Source organism: Nicotiana tabacum, chromosome 1 (genome assembly GCF_000715075.1).
Source record: "Nicotiana tabacum cultivar K326 chromosome 1, ASM71507v2, whole genome shotgun sequence".
Lineage (NCBI taxonomy): Eukaryota > Viridiplantae > Streptophyta > Magnoliopsida > Solanales > Solanaceae > Nicotiana > Nicotiana tabacum.
Genome location: NC_134080.1, coordinates 75,751,452 through 75,774,557, shown reverse-complemented (window position 1 = coordinate 75,774,557; position 23,106 = coordinate 75,751,452). Strand labels below are relative to the sequence as shown.

At 37.9% G+C, this 23,106-nt stretch overlaps 1 long non-coding RNA gene across 1 annotated transcript; it reads right to left on the bottom strand.

Annotated features, from left to right (window-relative positions):
• Positions 1 to 11,828: 11,828 nt before the first annotated feature.
• LOC142180288 (uncharacterized) lies at positions 11,829 to 14,381 on the bottom strand. The gene is made up of 2 exons (XR_012708650.1): positions 13,594 to 14,381; positions 11,829 to 12,134 (listed from the first exon to the last, which is right to left on the bottom strand). It is a non-coding gene; the product is annotated as an uncharacterized LOC142180288 (long non-coding RNA).
• Positions 14,382 to 23,106: the final 8,725 nt, after the last annotated feature.

The following is a 23,106-nucleotide window of genomic DNA, read 5'->3' as shown; positions in this document are numbered from 1 at the left end:
AAAGCCTGCTAAAACAGTGGAGCAAGATAAGATATCCAGGAAGGTGAAAATCTTAGAGAAGTCTTTAAGAAACATGCAAGGGATACGGAGCCAGATGAGCATGGCTTACAAAGACTTGTGCTTGTTTCCTGACATCCAAATGTCTGCTGGTTTAAAGATGCCGAAATTTGATTTGTATGACGGACATGGAGATCCATGGCCCATTTGAGAGGTTACTGCAGTAAGATGAGGGGCACCAGTGGGAAGGATAATTTATTGGTGGCATATTTCAGTGAGAGTCTGAGTGGGGCAGCTCTGTAGTGGTACACCCGCCAAGACGTTAGCAAGTGGTACACATGGGATGATATGGCTCAAGACTTTGTCCGGCACATTCAGTACAACATAGAAATTGTCCCAGATCGCATGTCCCTCACCAAGATGAAAAAGAAGCCTAATTAAAGCTTTAGGGAATACGGGCTCAGATGGAGAGAGCAAGCTGCTAGAGTCAATCCCCCATTGGAAGAAAAAGAGATGGTCGAGTACTTTCTTCAAGCTCAAGAGCCAACTTACTTTGGGCATTTGATCTCGGTTGTAGATGGGTTGAAGTCGAGCAAGATCATGAGCTATTCTACTTTAAAAGCAACAACACAAGCAATTCAGAATGACACAGGAAGCTTGCTGGGTCAGAAGGAACACGATGATGTTGCCATGGTCGTTTCAGAGTCACGACATGGTCCAAAGGGTCCGCCTCACCAATATACCTAGCCTCAACTCCAACCCCAAACCTATACCTAAGCTACACATAATACACCTCAGTATTATCCTCCGAACAATGTCCGGTCATCTGTCCAACCACCAGGTCACTCCCTATGGCGAGCACCAGCACCGCATAATGCATTATTTCCTTCACAACATTTTCAAGCACCCAACAACCCTAGAAAATAGGGGCAGGGAGGGGAACAAAGGCAAAGAAATAGTTTCACGCCAATCGGGGAGTCCTACACAAGCTTGTTTGAAAAGTTAAAGCATTCTGGCCTGATTGAGCCGCTCCTTGGCTATACTCCAGACCCATATGCAAAATGTTTTGATCCTACTATACGATGCATGTATCACTCCAACGTCCAAGGGCATAGCATTGAAGATTGTCGTGCTTTGAAAAAAGAAATAGAAAGAATGATTCAAGAAGGGATAATTGTGATCAAGGACAGTGACATGAAGCATGCGAATCCTCTTGGGAACTTGCTGACTGAAGTTAATGATATTGAAGTTGTTAATGGTATTGGTAATATTGATGTGCAATCCAGTGGCTAAGATGTCGTGCTTGGTAATTGGAAGACTCTCCATCTCTTGGCAAGCCGGATAGGAGTCTTGGTGGTTTATTTTGTTGTCATTTCTGTTGTTCGGGTTATTTTCAGTGTTTTAATTCGGATATTGTCTTGTGACTCAAACCCTTATATCCTTTTATTTTTGCCTAGTTTGTTTAGTCGTAGTAGCTCGTTTAGTGTTTTCTGGGTTTGTTCCAGGGTTGTAACCCCAACGTATTTTACGTGTTTTGTTGTTCAAAGTCTTTCACCATCTGTCTAATGCAATTTCCTATTTTTAGTTATTTTTAGTCAGTGTTTGTTTAGTTCTCTTTTCTTTTTAGAGTTCTTTTCCTGATGGCTCTAGTGACATGACATGCACACGTAATTCTCAGTCTGGTCTTAAAAGTTAGTTTATTCATGAAGCAATGAAACAGTTTTGAAAATGATAGGGACATTCGAGGGAAATAAGTAAAGGCATTTTGAGATCACTTAAAGCCTAAGTTGTGTGAAACTGGGGCAGATAGAACAAAAAGAAACACTATTAAAACGCATATTGCCGCATCAAGTTGGAGCTAAAGGAAAGTTTGCCCCAAATTTGTAGGGGTCGTTCGTGGTAATGAGAGTGTTTTCCGATGGTGCTTTGTATTTAACAAATATAGAAGGCAAATGTGTGGATATGGTTATCAATTCTGATGCAGTCAAAAGATATTATTTATGATTTCTTTGGTTTGTTTAATTGTGTTGTTTGTATTTGGCATGCTTTGAAGATTGGAATGACGAAGACATTTTATTCTGCTATCTAAACATGTTATCCTTTGTTACCTCTTTGAGCCTTATTTATTTTCTTTCTTATCCCACTTTTGGAATCAGAAGTAGACTTTAGAAATATGATACAAAAAAAAGGATACGTAGGCAGCCTCACGGTTCAGTCCCATCATAATAAAAATTCAAAAATCCCCAAGCAAAGAAACTGGGGCAGAAGTTGTGGTTGTTGTAAGAGATCTGATTCCAAAAGTTGTAATTTTGAGCCATTTTAAGCTGTTTTTGAGACCTTATCCTTTCTTTCTAGCCTCATCCAAAAGCCCACATCACGGTCCAAAGAAAGACCTTCTGACCAATATTTGAGAATGCCAAGTCAAGCGATATATAGGTACGATTCGTATCAGGGGCAACACTTCATTCTGCTCAAGGAAAATAACAAAATGAAAGAGTCTTATCGGTGAACACCTTCACAGGCACCATAAGGCGACGGTAAGTTGAGAGAAAGAACAAAATGAGAGAGGCTTGATGGTGAAGACCCTTCGGGAACCACAAGTCGAATATGGATCGTGAATCAGATAGGATAATCGGAGCATTGAAGCCTAGTTTCACGGTTTAGGGGGATAACAAGAGCTGAACATCATACTTGCTTGACAGATTAGGCCACTTAATCCAAAGGTGCATGTCATGGTCATTAGAGTTGGTATCCACATCTTATAAGTTTCCACTTTGCAGTTTTCTTGTTAGGAATCATCTCTTTCCATTGACCTTTACTCTGTTCCTTTTGTCTTGTTTACTCCCTCTTCTTGAGTCTGTTTGGTCAGAACAAGTGAGAAATGACTTCAAAATTTGCCACAAAAGTGGCATAAGTCAGGAAAGAACAACCTTCACACTGAGTTGGTAACAATCGGCGTGCCTTGGGATTTGTAAGAAATGCAAAGGTTTGGTAAATGTCAATTCATGAGCAAAATGCAACAGATAAAGGGTATTAGGTTTGAATGGATCAGAGGTATTTTCTGTGATAAGGGTGATAGAGAAAGTGGTTAGTTAATAAACAGGCAAGGTCTTTTAAGTTGAAATCAAGGTTATCATGGCAAGTGAAGGAGAAATCGCCCGCAAACTCAAGGCCACAAACCAACCACCATATTTAAACTCACAAGTTTTCTTTGTCTGAAACATGGATGAAAGCTATGTTCATATCAAAGCTTGGAAGCTTGAATTTTTCAGGTGTAATGCCCCAATTCTGCCTACGCAAAAGCTATTGAGAAGATCACACATCACCACTAGGAGAAGCACTTCCTACTCCAGGTTTTCAAGTTATATTTTATTATAGGAGACGCATTTCGTACATTGAGATTTTACCCTTAGGAGACGCACTTCCTAGTTTGGATCATATGAGTTTTAGTCACCGAAGTTTTCACCCCTAGGAGCCGCATGTCCTAGTTGGAGCCATTGAAGTTTCACCCCTAGGAGACGCACTTCCTAGTCTGGGTTCTTCAGGATATACTTTTAGGAGACGCACTTCCTAAATTAAGAGTTTATCCCTAGGAGACGCACTTCCTAGTTTGGTTCATTTAAGTTCATTCCTAGGAGACACACTTCTTAGTCTGGGTTTTTTAGGCTATGTTTTTGTTTTAGGAGACGCACTTCCTAAATTGAGATTTCACTCCTAGGAGATGAACGTACTAGTTTGAGTCATTTAAGTTCGGCCATAAGGGACACACTTCCTAGTCTGGTTCATTAAAGTTTTACTTGTAGGAGACGCACTTCCTAGTCAAGGTCTTTCAAATTATTCTTTTAGGGGACGCACTTCCTAAATTGAGAGTTCATTCGTAGGAGACACACTTCTTAGTTTGAGTCAAGAAAGTTCCACCCCTAGGAGACACACTTCCTAGTCTGGGTAGTTCAGGTTATATTTTTGTTTTAGGAGATGCACTTCCTAAATTGAGATTTCACCCCTAGGAGACGCATTTCATAGTTTGAGTCATTTAAGTTCGGCCCTAGGAGACGCACTTCCTAGTCTGGTTCATTTAAGTTCATTCATAGGAGAAGCACTTCCTAGCTTGAGTCACTAATGGTTTTACCCCTAGGAGACGCACTTTCTAGTCTAAGTCTTTCAAGTTATATTTTTCTCTAGGAGACGCACTTTCTAAATCGAGATTCCACCCCTAGGAGATGCACTTCCTAGTTTTGGTCATTTAAATTCATCCCTGGGAGACGCACGTCCTAGTTGGAGTCATTAAAGTTTTACCCGCTAGGAGAAGCACTTCCTAGTAGGGGTCTTTCAGATTATACTTGTTAGGAGATGCACTTCCTAGCTTTGGTCATTTAAATTCACTCCTAGGAGACGCACTTCCTAGTTTGAGTCATTGAAGTTTCACCCCTAGGAGATGCACTTCTTAGTCTGGGTCTTTTAGGATACACTTTCAGGAGACGCACTTCCTAAATTGAGTTTCACCCCTAGGAGACGCACTTCCTAGTCTGGGTCTTTCAGGATACACTTTGAGGAGACACTTCCTAAATTGAGTTTCACCCCTAGGAGACGCACTTCCTAGTCTGGGTCTTTCAGGAGACGCACTTCTTAAATTGAGATTTCACTCCTAGGAGACGCACTTCCTAGTTTGAGTCATTTACGTTCGGCCCTAGGAGACACACTTCCTAGTCTAGTTCATTGAGGTTTTACCTATAGGAGACGCACTTCCTAATCAAGGTCTTTCAAATTATTCTTTTAGGAGATGCACTTCCTAAATTGAGAGTTCATTCATAGGAGACGCACTTCCGAGTTTGGTTCATTCAAGTTTCACCCCTAGGAGACGCATTTCCTAGTTTGGTTTATTCAAGTTTTATTTTTAGCAAACGCATTTGCTAGTCAAAGTTTTTTGGTTTTACTCATAGGAGACGCACATCCTGGTCTAGTATTTAGTTTACTCTCATCATTGCATCAATAGTATAAGTGGTTTACAATTTTGCTAACAACTCACAAATCTTCCTAGTGCAAACTGGGGCAAAAAATTTCGTTTGTTTTGTTTGTTTTGATTACAGGCGCCCACCTGGAGAACAAGGGAAAACAACTCAAGTTTCAAGGGAAAACAATTCAAGTTTCAGAAGAAAGGAATACAATTCAAATGTTGGTAATCAGGCACCCACCTAGAGAACAAAAGAAAAGCAGCAATGTTCAAAGGGAGACGGTTCAAGTTCAGCAATCAGGAGCTCACTTAGAGAACAAGGGAAAACAAGGCAAGTTTCGGGGGAAAAGCAGTACAAGTGTTGGAAATCAGACACCCATCTAGGTAACAAGGAGAAGTAGTTCAAATTTCGAGGGAAAAGCAGTGCAAGTGTTGAGAATCAGGCACCCACCTGGAGAACAAGGAAAGCAGTTCAAGTTTCGAGGGAAAAGCAGTGCAAGTGTTGGAAATCAGGCACCCGCTTGGAGAACAAGGAGAAGCATTTCAAGTCTCAAGGAGAAACATGTGCAGGTGTTGGAAATCAGGCACCCACTTGGAAGAACACGGGAGAGCAGCTCAATGTCCAAGGAAGATAGTTCAAGTTCAGCAATCATGCGCCCACCTGGAAAACAAAGGAAAACGGTTCAAGTTTCGAAGGAAGACAGTTCAAGTTTTGGCAATCAGGTACCCACTTGGAAAACAAGGGAATTCACTTCAGAATGCAATTCAAGTTAGCAACAAAAGAAGCTTGTGGCAAGAATGCGAGTCAACAGTCCGAGATGATCAACGGAAGTTAGTCACAATCCAGAATAAAAAAAAAGGCAAGAAGTGAATCTAAATGTAGAAGTTGATGAAAGATATGAGCTGCTCAAGACATGACTGAAGTCACAAGCATGGTATGTCCGGTTTTGATCCGAAAAGCTGAAGAAGAATGAACTAGCACCTGCAACTAGCAAGCGTCAAGGTTCTAATCCAAAGTCTGCATGAAGAACTATTCAAGACTCAAGATCAACCTTCAGAAGACTTATAGATATGAATCTTGTAACTTATAGTTGACAGGCTTAGTTAGTCTTTTTCATTTTTTTTATTTTGATGTAATAACATGACCGTGGATCGGAACCTTGGCAGAACAGCACCTCGACCGGCTCTCCACCTCAGTATACTCTATCATCTCACTCACTTCTGAACTACACGTGGCCTGATTCCTTTATAGCCAATGATATGTAGGCAGCTCAGATACTAGGGCTCGGTCACATCCCTCTTTCTCTTAGTTTTGGTCTCTCCAAATAAGGGTCGGGTCAAAAAACCTGTCTAGTCGTTCTTTGTCTGGAAACTCTTCGCGTTCCCGGTCAAAGAGGAATAGCTGTAGACAAGTGATTTTTGACCCTCCCCCAGATTTTACACGATTTTGTATTTAAATATTTAATTTAGGTCTAATATAGTTATTTTAACTAGTTTTGTCTCTTTTACTTTATTTTATCACAAAATAAAAATTACAAAAAATATTTTAGTTTACGTATCTTTCATAAATTTAAATAAATAAATAAATAGTACCTTATTTTTGTCTTTATATAATCTTGAAAAATATAAAAAAGATATAATAGTTTTATGTTTTACTATAGTTTAGTTTAATTAATTAGGATTAGTTTTTGCATTGTGTAGTTTTTTTCTTATATTAAAGGGAGTTAATTAAGGTGTTGGACCACAATTTTAAAAGTTTTAGAGTCCAATTCTTGGCCCAATTCGGATTAGCCCATTAAGCCCAATACCCAATACCCATTAAGTTAACCCTAAGGATCCTTCTAAACTCTTCTTTGGAACAAAAAATAAATAAAAAAGACCCTAAGGACCTAAGAGCAATAAGAAAAAGAATGCACAAAAAATATAAACCTAGATTCTAGACTCCTAAAAAAGAAGGATGAGCGCCGTTTGAACACCACAGACCCCACCCCCCCTTGTATTTCATCTTCCTCACAGCCCATCCTCTCACAAAAAGAACGAGACCTAAGATAGATTGGAGAAGCAGCCGCAGACATAAGACCTACGACCAACACCCGAAATAGAGCAAAAACGGAGAAAAAAAAATCTCCAAAATGCAGTAGGGAAAAGTACCAAACAGTCCTCAAAAATGTCACAAAAAATCAGTAAAAAAACGAGTTCCTCAATTGAAGTTGAAAGGATGCTCTGATAGTCAAGTTCTAGTTCCAAAAATTCGTTCAAGTTAGAAGGTTTCCGGCCGAGGTCCTATTCGCATTTCCGATTCCAATGTTGTTGTCGAATTTCAGTTTTCCTAACTGAGCGATCGTTGCTATTGTATAAGGTCTGGTTTGGATTTCTCTTGGTTAATACATTGAAGGTTGTTTTCCACCCATGAAGGTCCGTTTCTTACTATGATTTCTAAATGTTCCCTTTGTGTTCATGTTAATAAATTTGCTCGATGTAAACCTTATAACTTTCTTCTGAGGGTGTTTGGTGTGATTATAGTGCACTTAGACTTGAAGATTCTCAGACATGAATACTTTCTTGTTTTGACATGCATTTCTATTTATCAATAAAATAAAGGCAAATTCTTGTCTTGCATACAACTTCTTGGGCTAGTTTGAATAACTGTTTGTAGGCTCACCTATACTTCATGTGTTCAAAGGAAAGAGATGAATGAACTCACATTAATATGTTAAGTTACGTCCATGTTTCGGTAATTTGGGCGGCCACCAGATTTGCATTGTAGCTGACTATTTTGGCAACGCCCATGGCAATTGAGAAATGAATGTTAGAAATCGTTCAGTATCATATGGTTTGAGATTGTTTGCGATTTGTTGCCAATGTTTCCATATCTTCATTTTTATTATAAAAAGGTCGTATGGTTTGTGTCTGATAAAATAATGTTAATTAAATTTTTGGTAATGGACTATTATTTGTTAGTTTTAAGGGGTTGTAGGATTGGTTTGGATTTTTTTTAGAAAAAAGCATGTTCAGGCCCAGGTTATAGGGTTGCATAATAATCCAAAGTTTAGCTCAAATAATTCATAAACATCGTAGCATGCTTTAGGCGCGATTAATAAATCATCGTGGCTATGGATACGGTTCCTGTGCCATGATCACGATACAAAAATCCAAATCTGAGTGTACATTTCATGTGACCCGACTTCAATTTTCAATAATGCTAAATAAAATAAACATGTCGTGAATCGCTGGTGCATTTCGTGTGGCGTGATTTACGATGTGTTTTCAAAAAACAAACAAGTGTATGACGATCATAAATTTTCCTAAAAAATATTAAAAGCGGTTAGAAAGTTAAAAATGCACGTAGGTTTAAATTGTGCAATTAGTCAGATAATTAGGCCAATAGTAATAATTGAGCGACCATGCTAAAACCACGGAACCTGGGAATGCCTAACACCTTCTCCCGGGTTAATAGAATTCCTTAATCGGATTTCTGTGTTCGCAGACCATAAATAAGAGTCATACTTTCCGCGATTCGGGATTCTAAACCGATGACTTGGGACACCATAAATTATCCCAAGTGACGACTCTGAATTTTAAATAAAATAATCTCGTTTCAATTGTCATTTAAATTAGAAAAAACTCTCTTATACCCCTTCCGGGGTGGTAAAAAGGAGGTGTGACATTATGTTCGTTGTTACAACCCAAAATCCACTGAGGGCCGTGATGGCGCCGGACACCACTATCAGGCAAGCCAACACCAAGAAGTTAATTAAATTCCCAATTTTAGTACTTATTGAAATCATTTCTTTCATACATAAAAAAATAAATAATGAAATTTACTGAAATAATAATGATGTCTTTAACAACTTAATATTGAATAATCCCATAATCATCCCAGAATCCGGAGTCACAAGTGCATGAACAATTTTTAGGAAACAATGTAATACAATAACCGTGCGCAATACAAATTGGACAGTAGAAAAAATATAATACAATACTCTGAAGGAGACTCTGTTGGTTGTATATCATCTCGAGAGATGCAGTTTACTTAAGTCTCCGTGTCAACCATGCCGCTGCGCCCAACGAGGTCACTAGACATACATATGCCTGTGCAACAAAAATACACAGCAAGTGTAGCATGAGTATGAAAACAACGTGTACCCAGTAAGTATTCTGTCTAATCTCGAAGAATTAGAGACGAGAGGTCGACTTCGACACTTACTAATGGTCCAATAATAAAATACCAATAATATAATAAATCGAGGATTTTTATATAAACGGTTGTAACTCAATAGCATGAAGCAAGTAATCAATTCTTTTATTTATAAGAAATTTCCAAGTTCATTTTTATCATTTATGCATTTATCTCAAGCCAGGGAGGCAATATCATTATTTATAAATTTGCAAGTCAAGCAATACAAGTATGCGCAATTCATGCCGAGGTCGTATGTCCTGATCCAATAATATTTAAATTGTGCACTGCCAGAGGGTCGAACACCGCGAACCATGGATGCATCTATTATCCCGCTCGTGAATCATACATGCGACGCGGTCAAATAAAACTAAACACACAAACAGTCAATCAAGAATTCATCAAGGAGAAATTATTCAAGAAAGGGTAAATTTCTCTTTTAAATGTTAAGAAAACGATATCTAGCCTTTTAGAAATTTATCTACAAAGTTCGATATGCTTTAAGCATTTTAATTTGACAACAAGATCACAAATATTACAAGTAAAGCATGATTTTAGTTCTTAGACTACCCGGATTTAAGCATAATAGTAGCTACGCACAAACTCTCGTCACCTCGTGTGTACGTTGGCCCGGAAAATAGAAGCACATATTTAACTATTTCACCTATGGGGACAGTTCCCTATTACAAGGTTAGAAAGGAGACTCACCTCGCTCTGAAATTCCATAACCGGCATTCCACACCCTTCCGAAGACTCAAATTGATGCACAACGCTCCAAAACTAGCCAATAATTATATGAACTGATTAAGATATGTTCAATTACTCATAATAATCTAATTTATAATAATTTCAAACCCCAATCGAAAAGTTGACAAAATCGCCCTCGGGCCCACGTGCCCGGATTCTGAAATTTTTCGAAGATAAAGATTGCCCACAACCTCACGAACTCAAATATATAATTTACTCTCAATTTCATGTCCAAAATCGTGGTCAAAATCCAAAAATACCAATTTTCTATGTTTTTCCCTCAAACCCCAAGTTTCCACTAATTTCCGTGTTAAAACATATACATAATCAATGTATTTAACTCATAATAGGTGGGATGACTTACCTTTCCATTGATGGTAAAAACCCCCTCTTGAAACCCTCCGAGAATCGCCCAAACCAAGAGAAAATGAAGAAAAATGGGCGAAATCCCATTTTTAAAAGAACACACTGCCTCCGCCCTTTCCGCACCTACGGTCACTTGACCGCTTTTGCGGTTCTGCAAGGGCGGCCCCACTACCGCATCTGTTGTCCTTCACCAGGCCCCCTCACTCTGCTTCTGCGCTTCTCCTTCCGCAGGTGCGGTCCCGCTTCTGCGGCAAGATAATCGCATCTGCGGTCCCAGCCTTCTCCCTTCTCAACCACATTTGCGGCTCGACACATGTGGCCATGACCTCGCAGGTGCGGTTACACCAGATGACAGCAAGCTTCAGCTCTTAATCCACTCGAAGCCCCCGAGACCCCGTCCAATCACACCAACCACTCCCATAACATAAAACAGACCTACTCGAGGCCTCAAATCACATCAAACAACACTAAAACCATGAATCACGCTCCATTTCGAACTTGATGTAATTTAGAACTTCGAATTTCTTCATTCGATGCTGAAACCTATCAAATCACATGCGATTGACCTCAAATTTTGCACACAAGTTATATTCGACATTACGGACCTACTCCAACTTCCGGAATCGGAATTCGACCCTTATATCAAAAAGTCCACTTCCGATCAATCTTCTCAAAAACTTTCTAATTTCTAACCTTAGCCAAACGACTCCAAAATGACCTACGGACCTCCGAATCCACTTCCGATTGCGCTCCCAATACTAGAATCACCATACGAAGCTATTCCCAGACTCGGAATCCCAAATGGACATCGATAACATTGAAATGTTCTTCAACCCAGATTTATAAAATTCTTCCAAAAATGTTAACTTCTACAATAGGCGTCGAAAAGCTCCCGGATCATCCAAACCCCGATCCGGACATACTTCTAAGTCCAATATTATCATACAAACCTGTTGGAACCTTCAAATCCTGATTCCGAGGTCGTTTACTCATAAATCAAACCTTACTCAATTCTTTCAACTTAAAGCTTCCGAAATGGGAATTTTTTTCCAAATCAATTCCAAACTTCCCGACATTCAATTCCGACCACGCGTACAAGTCATAATATCTTAAGTGAAGCTGCTCATGGCCTCAAACTGCCAAACGATGCGCTAGTGCTCAAAATGCCTTTTCAGGTCATTACATTCTCTCCCACTTAAATATACGTTCATCCTCGAACATGCTGAGACCTGCACTGGAGTCGTCTGAAATCACTGTTTAACACCTCATACACCTACCCGTGCTACCTCAACTCAGTTGAGCACATTAGATTGATCAAATCTGAAGATATCCTTTTTATTTAGGCAAATGAGCCTTAGAGCCCAGTTTCAACATCCGAAATTCTCTGCCAGGCCTGCTTCCAATATGTGAACACCATGTCAATCACTACACGATATACCAGAACATGACAACATTGTCATTCCCCAACCTAGGGAGGCGTGATTGGCACCCGGTGTTGTATTTGCCCAAGCGAACTACTCTGTAACTCATTCATTCCTTGCGTAACTATCATGTGTCAAATGGCCACAACTCGTAATGTACAATTGTAAGTGGGAAAATGTTATATTAATGAACCATTGTTCATAAAACATTAATACATATGGGCCGTTAAGGTCTCTGGCGTACTGTACAACATGAACCTCTATCTACAAAGCCTCTAAGATTATTTGACATCAAATGGGACAGGGTACCAGCCTACCCATAAGTCTGTATAAAACTTCTGACATGATGACTCATAGACTTGGATGCACTCGGAATGAGGTGGAGTCTTACCGATCCTTCACTGAATCCAATCTCATCTTATATGATAGCTCGTCAAACTGACTATCTATACCTGCAGGCATGAATGTAGTGTCCCTAACAAAAAGGATGTCAATACGAATAATGTATCGAGTATGTAAGGCATGTACTGAAAGCTGAAACTGAACAGATAATATAATAAGTGAAAGCAACTGGAAGTCAAAGATAATTTGTAAATATGCTTACCTGCTGATACTGGCTCAACTATCTCAATATAGTAAGTAAAATAGATGCCCGGCCCTATATATATATATATATATAAGGCTCGGTATATATAATTGCTCTGCCGTAGTAGGCTTGCTCATAGGCGCTCGGCCATACTAGGCTCTGTATCTCGACCAACTGGCTCGCTCATAAGCGCTCGGCCACAGTAGACTCGGTATATAACTTACAGCTCTGCCATAGTAGGCTCGCTCATAAGCGCTTGACCATACTAGGCTCTATATCTCGACCAACTAGGCTCACTCATAAGAGTTCGACCACAATAGGATCGGTATATAACTTACCATCTGATCAGAGGTTGCCCAATAGGGGCCTGCCCATCGATTATAGCTCGATGGTAATAAAAATACTGTAATACTATATATATAGACTCTCTGCTCTCTTGATTGGAAGAAAGAAATACTCAATAATCAAATGCTAATTCTAGACATTATTTTGAATCACAGATGATCTTACATTCCTTAAGGGTTTTATTTCGACTAAATATTTTTAAAATTCATCAAAGCAAACTTTTAAGTTTCAAATACAATTTCCGAGTGCCTAAGAAAATAACAATATTCGAAAGAAAATTAAAATACTAGCAATTAGTATTAGGTAGGATGTTTTCATGTAGTTATTTCCATTTAGCCCTCCAACAAAATCATAAACATTCTTTACCCCATACTTTAATACTGCTATGCAGTACCATTCATACTATATATTAAAGAATAGAAAGAATAAGAAACAAGAACTTTAAATTTTGCCTATCATTATATCCTCATCTCATGTCACCTATTTTCTTTGTCTTGAATAGCTTGAATTTCATGTCCATGCTGTCCAAATCCACAGATCATCGAGTTCCATGATACCAAATCTTTTCTCTTCATATTTTAAAAAATGTGAAAAGCATCCTTTACTTCCCCACACTTATAATACGTTAATAAAAGAGCATTTGCCATATGTTCATAGGAATCAAAACCCATATGAATTATTTGGCAGTGAACGCTCCTACCATGACCAAAACACCCACTACCCATACACGATCTCAACAAGCTCGTAAACATGAACTCATTAGGTTTCAAACTATGATAGAGCACATGAAGAGCATATTCAATCTTAATAAAAATTTATCAACTTACGTATTTTTTGAGACCCATGAATAGATGATAGAATAATATGACACATAGGGAATCAAGAACATAAGCATCACTAGTATTTCTATGAATAGAGTTATTTACGGAAATTGGACATTTGCTCGTTTTGTTTGTGTCGTATAGATCATGCCAAAAAGAAAGAAGGGATAGCCTTAACATACCTGAAGTAATTGCTTTCCATACCTCCCAAAATATAGCCAAAAGGAGTGATATTTAAGATCATTTTATGTACCATGTTAACTAGTGTAGTCCCAAACCATCCTTGCAGTACTCATCTCTTGCAGCTCAAATCTCAACAGTTCAAGTGCTTTTAACTTAACTTTCTTTTTCTTCAATAAAATCCACACTGCTCACTCAGTAACACAACTCTTAAATTATCTAACAACAAGGCACGATAATCAAATCATTTCCCACATTAGGATTTGAAAACCCTTGTTGTACACGTTTCCAATATATCACGACTGAACTCGATCCTTAGGTTATAATGTGCCAACATGTCAAGACTAGTTTCAAGCAAAACCCATGAATATTTGATTAATTTTAATCTTGATTTGCCTAAACCTCTTGCTTGATGGATGGTCCTCCCTCAAATACGCATCCTTAAATATTTTTCCCAAAAAAGGAACCTTAGGATAACTAATATGTAAGATGTACACTTCAAGAAAATGGAGGCTATGAATTTAAGTCTTAAGAATGATAGATACGTGGTAGGGGTCTTAAATGCCACCTTTTAAATGACTTTATAGTCATTGCTTTGAATGGGAGGGGCTTCCACGTGGGGGTGGTCAATTCTTATCCAACAGTGTATTAATTAATTAATTAGATAATACCCCGCTAACCGGTAATTAATCAATTACTCGCGTAATTAAGAACTGTCTTAAATTACTTAAAATTCTACTTATTTTTAATGCACTTTATACACCGTACTATTACGGTCATGCGGTACCATATAAAATAAATACATACATTATTATATCATTAAAAAAATTCATTAAAGATGCATATATTTTCTCAACTTCTAATTTTCCTAATCTCATATAAAGAGTAAAAATTTTCGTACGCTTAATTCTTAAAATGGTAAAAAAAAACCTTCTTTTCCTGTGAAAAATATTAACTCATATCTTTATAATAAAGAAAATCTCATAAAATTTCCTCATATTATTTGTGTAATTTAAAACATATTCGAAAGTACTAATGTTAATAACTATGTAAAATTATATTATTATTTTTTCATACCATTTTTTTCTTTACAAAAATGTTCCACTCAAAATACCATATCAAATATATATATATATATATATATATATATATATATATATATATATATATATATATATATATATATATCAATGTTGTTAAACTTACGGGGTGTAACATCCTTCCCCACTTTAGAACATTCGTCCTCGAATGTTAACTCCTAGAGGTTTTTAAAAATCTTACTAGGGTATCCTCTGTAACTAAACTAAAACTCAATCTCTATCTGAAGTCTCGACTATTCACTACTTGAGTATCTCGTATCATCTTCACCTTTAACTTACTTACCTTTCAATCTCGCATCATATCTTCTCTTTCTTACATAACCTCCCTTCCATATTACACATTAAAGCTCTACCGTAATACCTGTACCTCGGGTGTATATAAAATCTCGCGATAACTACATACTGACTTCTTACAACTCAGCTCTATGGTACGATCTGGAAACAAAAGAAGGGTGATATTTCCTAAATGCCCTATAGCCTCTCAGTTCTAAATGTGGGGCGCGACACACCCATAAATGAGACTCTACTTGGCACGGCTTTGTAGACTCCCTAGGACAGAACTGCTCTGATACCACTTTGTCACACCCCAACCTAGGGAGGCGTGATTGGCACCCGGTGCCGTACTGGCCCGAGCGAACCACTCTGTAACTCATTCATTCCTTGCGTAACTATCACGGGCCAAATGGCCACAACTCGTAATGTACAATTGTAAGTGGGCAAATGTTATATTAATAAACCATCGTTCATAAAACATTAATACATATGGGCCATCAAGGCCTCTGACATACCGTACAACATGAACCTCTGTCTACAAAGCCTCTAAGATTATTTGACATCAAATGGGATAGGGTACCAGCCTACCCAAAAGTCTGTAGAAAACTTCTGACACGATGACTCATAGATTCAGCTACACTCCAAATGAGGTGGAGTGTTACTGATCCTTCGCTGAAGATAATCTCGTCTTATATGATAGCTCGTCAAACTAACTATCTATACCTGCAGGCATGAATGCAGTGTCCCCAACAAAAGGACATCAGTACGAATAATGTACCAAGTATGTAAGGCATGTACTGAAAGCTGAAACTGAACTGATAATATAATAAGTGAAGGCAATTGGAAGTCAAAGATAATTTGTACATATGCTTACCTATAGATACTGGCTCAACTCTCTCAATATAGTAAGTAAAATAGTTGTTCGGCCCTATAAAGCTCGATACATATATATATATATATATATATATATATATATATATATATATATATATATATATATATATATATATATATATATATATATATATATAACTGTTTTGCGGTAGTAGGCTCGCTCATAGGCGCTCGGCCATACTAGGATCTGTATCTCGACCAATTGGGCTCGCTCATAAGCGCTCGACCAGAGTAGGCTCGATATATATATAACTGCTCTGCCGTAGCGCTCGACCATACTAGGCTCTGTATCTCGACCAACTAGGCTCGCTCATAAGCGCTCGACCATAGTAGGATCAGTTTATAACTTACCATCTGATCAGAGGTTACCCAATAGGGGCCTGTCCATCGATTATAGCTCGATGGTAATAAAAATACTGTAATACTGTATATATAGACTCTCTACTCTCTTGACTAGAAGAAAGAAATACTCAATAATCAAATGCTAATTCTAGACATTATTTTGAATCTCAGATGATTTTACATTCTTTAAGGGTTTAATTTTGATTAATTTTTTTTTAAAATTCATCAAAGCAAACTTCCAAGTCTCAAATACAATTTCCGAGTGCCTAAGAAAATAATAATTTTCGAAAGAAAATTAAAGTACTAGCAATTAGTGTTAGGTAGGATCTTTTCATGTAGTTATTTCTATTTAGCACTCCAACAAAATGATAAACATACTTTACCTCATACTTTAATACTGCTATGCAGTACCATTCATACTGTCTATTAAAGAATAGCAAAAATAAGAAACAAGAACTTTAAATTCTGCCTATCATTATATCCTCATCTCGTGTCACCTCTTTTCTTTGTCTTGAATAGCTTGAATTGCATGCCCCGGCTGTCCAAATCCACAGATCATCGAGTTCTATGATACCAAATCTTTGCTCTTCATATTTTCAAAAATGTGAAAAGCATCCTTTACTTCCCCACACTTATAATACATTGATAAAAGAGTATTTGCAACATGTTCATAGAAATCAAAACCCATATAAATTATTTGGCAGTGAACGCTCCTGCCATGACCAAAACACCCACTACCCATACACGAAGTCAGCAAGCTCGTAAACGTGAACTCATTAGGTTTCAAACTATGATGGGGCACATGAAGAGCAGATTCAATCACAATAAAAATTTATCAACTTACGTATTTTTTGAGACCCATGAATAGATGATAGAATAATATGACATATAGGGAATCAAGAACATAAGCATCACTAGTATTTCTAATAATAGAGTTATTTACGAAAATTACGCATTTGCTCGTTTTGTTTGTGTCGTATAGATCATGCCAAAAAGAAAGAAGGGATAGCCTTAACATACCTGAAGTAATTGTTTTCCATACCTCCCAAAATATATCCAAAAGGAGTGATATTTAAGATCATTTTATGTACCATGTTAACTGGTGTAGTACCAAACCATCCTTACAGTACTCATCTCTTGTAGCTCAAATCTCAATAGTTCAAGTGCTTTTAACTTAACTTTCTTTTTCTTCAATAAAATCCACACTGCTCACTCAGTAACACAACTCTTAAATTATCTAACAATAAGACACGATAATCAAATCAATTCCCACATTAGAATTTGAAAACCCTTGTTGTACACGTTTCCAATATATCACAGCTGAACTCGATCCTTAGGTTATAAGGTGCCAACATGTCAAGACTAGTTTCAAGCAAAACTCACGAATATTTGATTAATTTTAATCTTAATTTGCTTAAACCTATTGCTAGATGGATGGTCCTCCCTCAAATACTCATTCTCAAATATTTTTCCCAAAAAAGGAACCTTAGGATAACTAATATGTAAGATGTACACTTCAAGAAAATGGAGGCTATGAATTTAAGTCTTAAGAATGATAGATGCGTGGTGGTAAGGGTCTTAAATGCCACCTTTTAAATGACTTTAATAGTCATTGCTTTGAATGGGAGGGGCTTCCACGTGGAGGTGGTCAATTCTTATCCAACAGTGTATTAATTAATTAATTAGATAATACCCCGCTACCCGGTAATTAATCAATTACTCGCGTAATTAAGAATTATCTTAAATTACTTAAAATTCTACTTATTTTTAATGCACTTTATACACCGTATTATTACGGTCATACGGTACCATATAAAATAAATACATACATTATTATATCATTAAAAAAATTCATTAAAAAGTGCATATATTTTCTCAACTTCTAATTTTCCTAATCTCATATAAAGAGTAAAATTTTTCGTACGCTTAATTCTTAAAATGGTAAAAAAAGGATAACCTTCTTTTCTTGTGAAAAATAATAACTCATATCTTTATAATAAAGAAAATCTCATAAAATTTTCTCATATTATTTGTGTAATTTAAAACATATTCTAAAGTAGTAATGTTAATAACTATATAAAATTATATTATTATTTTCTCAGACTATTTTTTTTCTTTACAAAAATATTTCATGCAAAATACCATATCGAATATATATATAACGGTATCAATGTTGTTAAACTTAGTGGGTGTAACATGCATACCTTTGTTGAATTCTCACCATGCACCACATCATTCATAGGACCATAATAACATTCTCTGATCATAATAACCGACATTCCCCGAATCTGATGCTCATAATGCACCTCATAACATGTATAAGTCTTGTTTCAACTCTTACAATACCGCCACGACGGAAGAGACGTGTAGAAATTTATTACCAACTGCCGAGTCAACATATCATTGAGTCTATACTCCTAACAAGAACCATCACCTCATTCTGAACCAAATAATGGTATTTTCTCTTTAATATACTTCTTATAATACAATCGCACTGATCTTAGATCCAATGATCTTGTCTCACCTAGTACGAACTGCTCAGGCAACAAGCCACCACTAACATGACCAAAAGTCTCATATTGTCATGACCCGAATTTCTCACCTTCGGGAGTCATGATGACACCTACTAATGTGAGCTAGGCAAGCCGACTGTTTGAACAAGTTATCTTTTTTACCAATTTTATATTCCTTAACAATTATAAAACAATAACGTGTAGACAGCGGAAATTACAATAAGCGGAAAAAATACAGTAACTATCTGAAATATGTATCTAATATAACTATTTAAGTCTCAACCACCCAGAACTGGTGTCACAGTTTCACAAACGATCTAAGAATACTACATACAAAGTCTGAAAGATAAAAGATACACTGTTTCTGAATTTAAGAAATGAAATAGGAGTAAAGGGATAGAGGGAGACTACAGGGCCTGCGGACACCTGCAGGACTACTTTGGATCTCTACATGGACTGAAGGCAGCCACCCAATCTACAGTCCAAAAGCTGCTGCTCCGAGATCTGCACACAGTGCAGAGTATAGTATCAGCACAACCAACCCTATGTGCTGGTAAGTGCCTAGCCTAACCTCGACGAAGTAGTGACGAGGCTAGGACCAGATTACCAAATAAACCTGTGCAGTTTAACTATATACAACAGAAAAGAAGAACAGTAATATACAGTCAAGTATGGGAGGGGTAACATGCTGCAGGGGAACTATCAATTTAGAATAGAAAGACAATAGGTAACTGAAAGAAACAACATATCTCAGGTATCAACAATGAATCAGAAATCAATAAATGCACGGAATCACTCTTCGTGTTTTTACTCTCGTCCTCACCAAAGCAATCAAGTAATGAAAAAGGTGCACAACATCGCCCTTCATATTTTTACTCTCATCCTCACCATATAATCAATAGAATCGGCACGGAATGGTACATCGTGCGGCACGACATCACCATTCTTGCTTTACACTCTTTCCTCACAAATCATACACGGCATCACCCTTCGTACTTTAACACTCTCTCAATAAAACAATACACAACATCACCATTCGTGCTTTAACACTCTTCCTCACCCAAACAATAATCACAAACAATAGGGCAAGGAAATAAATGAAATTACAATAAGAATCACGGCAAGGAACAATAGTTCAACAATCAAGTCCCAGCAAGGGAACAACATCAAAGAAACATCAACATCCCGGCAAAGGAGATAACATCAAAAGCAACAATATCTCGACAAGGGTGATAATATAATGATTCTCTTCCTTTTTCGCTTTTACTTCACAACTTGAGCCAATGCTCTAAAAGATTCGATTACCGCTTATACTTCCACGTTTGATTGTACATCTTGACCCAACGCTCCTCAATGTTCAAATGTCACAATTACTTCCACAACTTTGCCCAATAACAAAAATCATCATCAAAGCATGAATAATACAACGAAGTCATAATAATCACAATATAAGACTCACGGGCATGCTTGACACCAACGTATAGATACTCGTCATCATGCTTATACGTCGTACTCAACAAATACCACATAGAAAATAGGACTCGACTCCTAATCCCTCAAGCTAAGGTTAGACCAAACACTTACCTCGATGCCACGAACATAATTCAAGTCTCTACTATCGCTTTACCTCTTGATTCCACCACCAATTCGCTCGTATCTAGCAACAAGTTACTTAATTACATCAATAAATGCTAAATGAATCAATTCTAATGCATGAAAATAAGTTTTCCAAAGTTTTACCCAAAAAGTCAAAATTCTCCCTCGGGCCCATATGGTCAAATCCGAGGTTCGAACCAAAACCCGAATACTCATTCCCCTACGAACCCAAATATATAATTTTGTTTTGATATTGGACCTCAAATCGAGGTCCAAATCCCCAATTTTTGAAAAACCTATGTTCTACCCAAAACACCCAATTTCCCTCATAAAAATCATTGATATTGAGTTGAAATCATGTGAAAAGATGTTAGTGATTGAAGGAAACGAGTTAAAATTGACTTACAATCGATTTGGAAGAAGAGTTGTCTTTGAAAAATCGCCCAAGAGTGTTTTGGTTTTGAAAGAATGTGAAATATGAGGAGATTTTCGGCTAAGTTATAAAATTGCAGGTTGTAGATGTCGCAATTACGACCAGGGTTTACAATTGCGAACCCAGATTTCTGCTAAGTTTGTATTTACGAAGGGACCCTCGCATTTGTGAGGTCGGAATTGCGAACACACTATCGCATTTGCGATAACAGGCCCAGATTGGGGAGTTTCGCATTTGCGAAGGAACATCTCGCACTTGCGAGGAAGGGCGGGCCTGGGCTGTTTCGCATTTGCGACTCAGCATTTGCATTTGCCAGCCAGGCTTCGCAAATGCAAAGCCTGCAGGCCTATTCACACCAGCTGAAAACCTGCAATTCTCCAAGTCCAAAATCCACCCCGTGGCTTATCCAAAACTCACCCGAGCCCTCGGGGCTCCACACTAACCCAAAAACATCATACGAACTCGCTCGTGCATTCAAATCACTAAAATAACATCAACAACTATGAATTTAGCATCAAAATCATGAAATTTCTTAAGAACTTCAAATTTTCCAATTTTCTCTAAAACGATCCGATTCACGTCATTTCAAGTCTGTTTCTTACCAAAATTCACAGACCTATCTTAAATCACATATAAGACCTGTACCAGGCGCCAGAACCAAAATACGGGCCCGATACTATCAAGTTTTAAACACATTTTATTTCCAAAACTTATAAATAATTTCAGAAAATAATTTTCTTTAAAAATTCATTTCTCGGGCTTGGGACCGCGGAATTCGATCCCGGGCATACGCCCAAGTCCCATATTTTTCTACGGACCCTACGGGACCGTCAAATCACGGGTCCGGATCCGTTTACCCAAAATGTTGACCGAAGTCAACTTAAACTCATTTTAAAGGCAAAATTCATCATTTTCACAGATTTTCACATAATGGCTTTTCGGCTACGCGCCCGTACTGCGCACGCAAATTGAGGTGATGTGAAAAGAGGTTTATAAGGCCTTAGAATGCAGAATTTACTTTTAAAACAAGTGCCAATAGGTTACCAACTCGAACGTGATGCCATAAGGAATACGAACTCTGAAAGGGGCTACTCAACTCACGCATCTTATATGGACTTTCCTCAGAAAATGGAAAACAAAACACACAAAAATTAGGATGTAGAAAACTGTACTCAATATCGTACTGTTGCGGCGTGCAACCTGATCCAAACAACATACCCATGGCGGCATGCAACTCGATCCACACATAAAATTCACATAAAGAGATATACACCGAGCTAAATTTCTCATTACTACTAAATACTGAATAGCGCTTGCAAGCACGCTAAGTGCATAATACCATCCCTGAGGAGATAGATAGCGCCATAAGCTACAAAACTCAAGCATAACTGAGGCGGGATATATGATATGAACCTCGAGAGCTATCCTGCTCACATAACACTATCGCTATGAGAAACCTCAACACATATGAAATTTATCAAGCTATTTTACAGCTCACACGACACAATATAGCATTACATGAAATAGCTGACGACGAAATAGCATCCAACATCCGAATACTCCTCCATGAGGAGTGCTATGCTGAAATGAACTCATATGGCCTAACATAGAGCCCACATTCATATTTAAATCCACTCACAAACCACAGGACAATTCTGATCGCATCGTACTAGGCAAATAACCTTAAATACCCTTTTTCCCTATCACTCACAAGAACAACCATCATAATCGGAGCAAACCTCCACCGTTCATAGCCCAACAAACTGAGTGTCCTCCAAGCATAAATTCTCAAATTACCGATATTACCCTCACCTTCAAACTTGGTTTAAATCTTCGATCAATCAAGTGACTCACTGTCATACTTATACAATCTTCAAGTGAGATATGCCCCCACGACCTTCCGTACCAGGTAACAAGTCTGCACATCCATACCATAGGCCACACTAATGTTGTAAAGCAGATCAAGAATCCGTAACTAGGATGCAAAGCCTCTTACGCAAGCTCCGATCTCAGCTGACGCTGAAGACAGTACCAGCTTACTTTAATCTTCCAAATCTTTTTACCTGCTCGTCCAAGCTCGTGACACCCTCGCCAACACCGAACCACAACCTTGATCCTCACTTCTAAATTTCATACTGTTTACTGCACCTAAAATGCCAATATATGATAGCGCCAAAATTTCATCATAACTCCTGAACCACTAATAGCTTAAACACTTCATCACCTAGAAACTTTTTACTTAACTCATTCCAGGAGAACCATAGCAACACGCGAGTAACTTCTCATAACCGTAGGACATTCCAATCCTCAATTAGTGGTCTGAACTACCATAACCCTTCCGAGATACGCATACACAAAATAGGC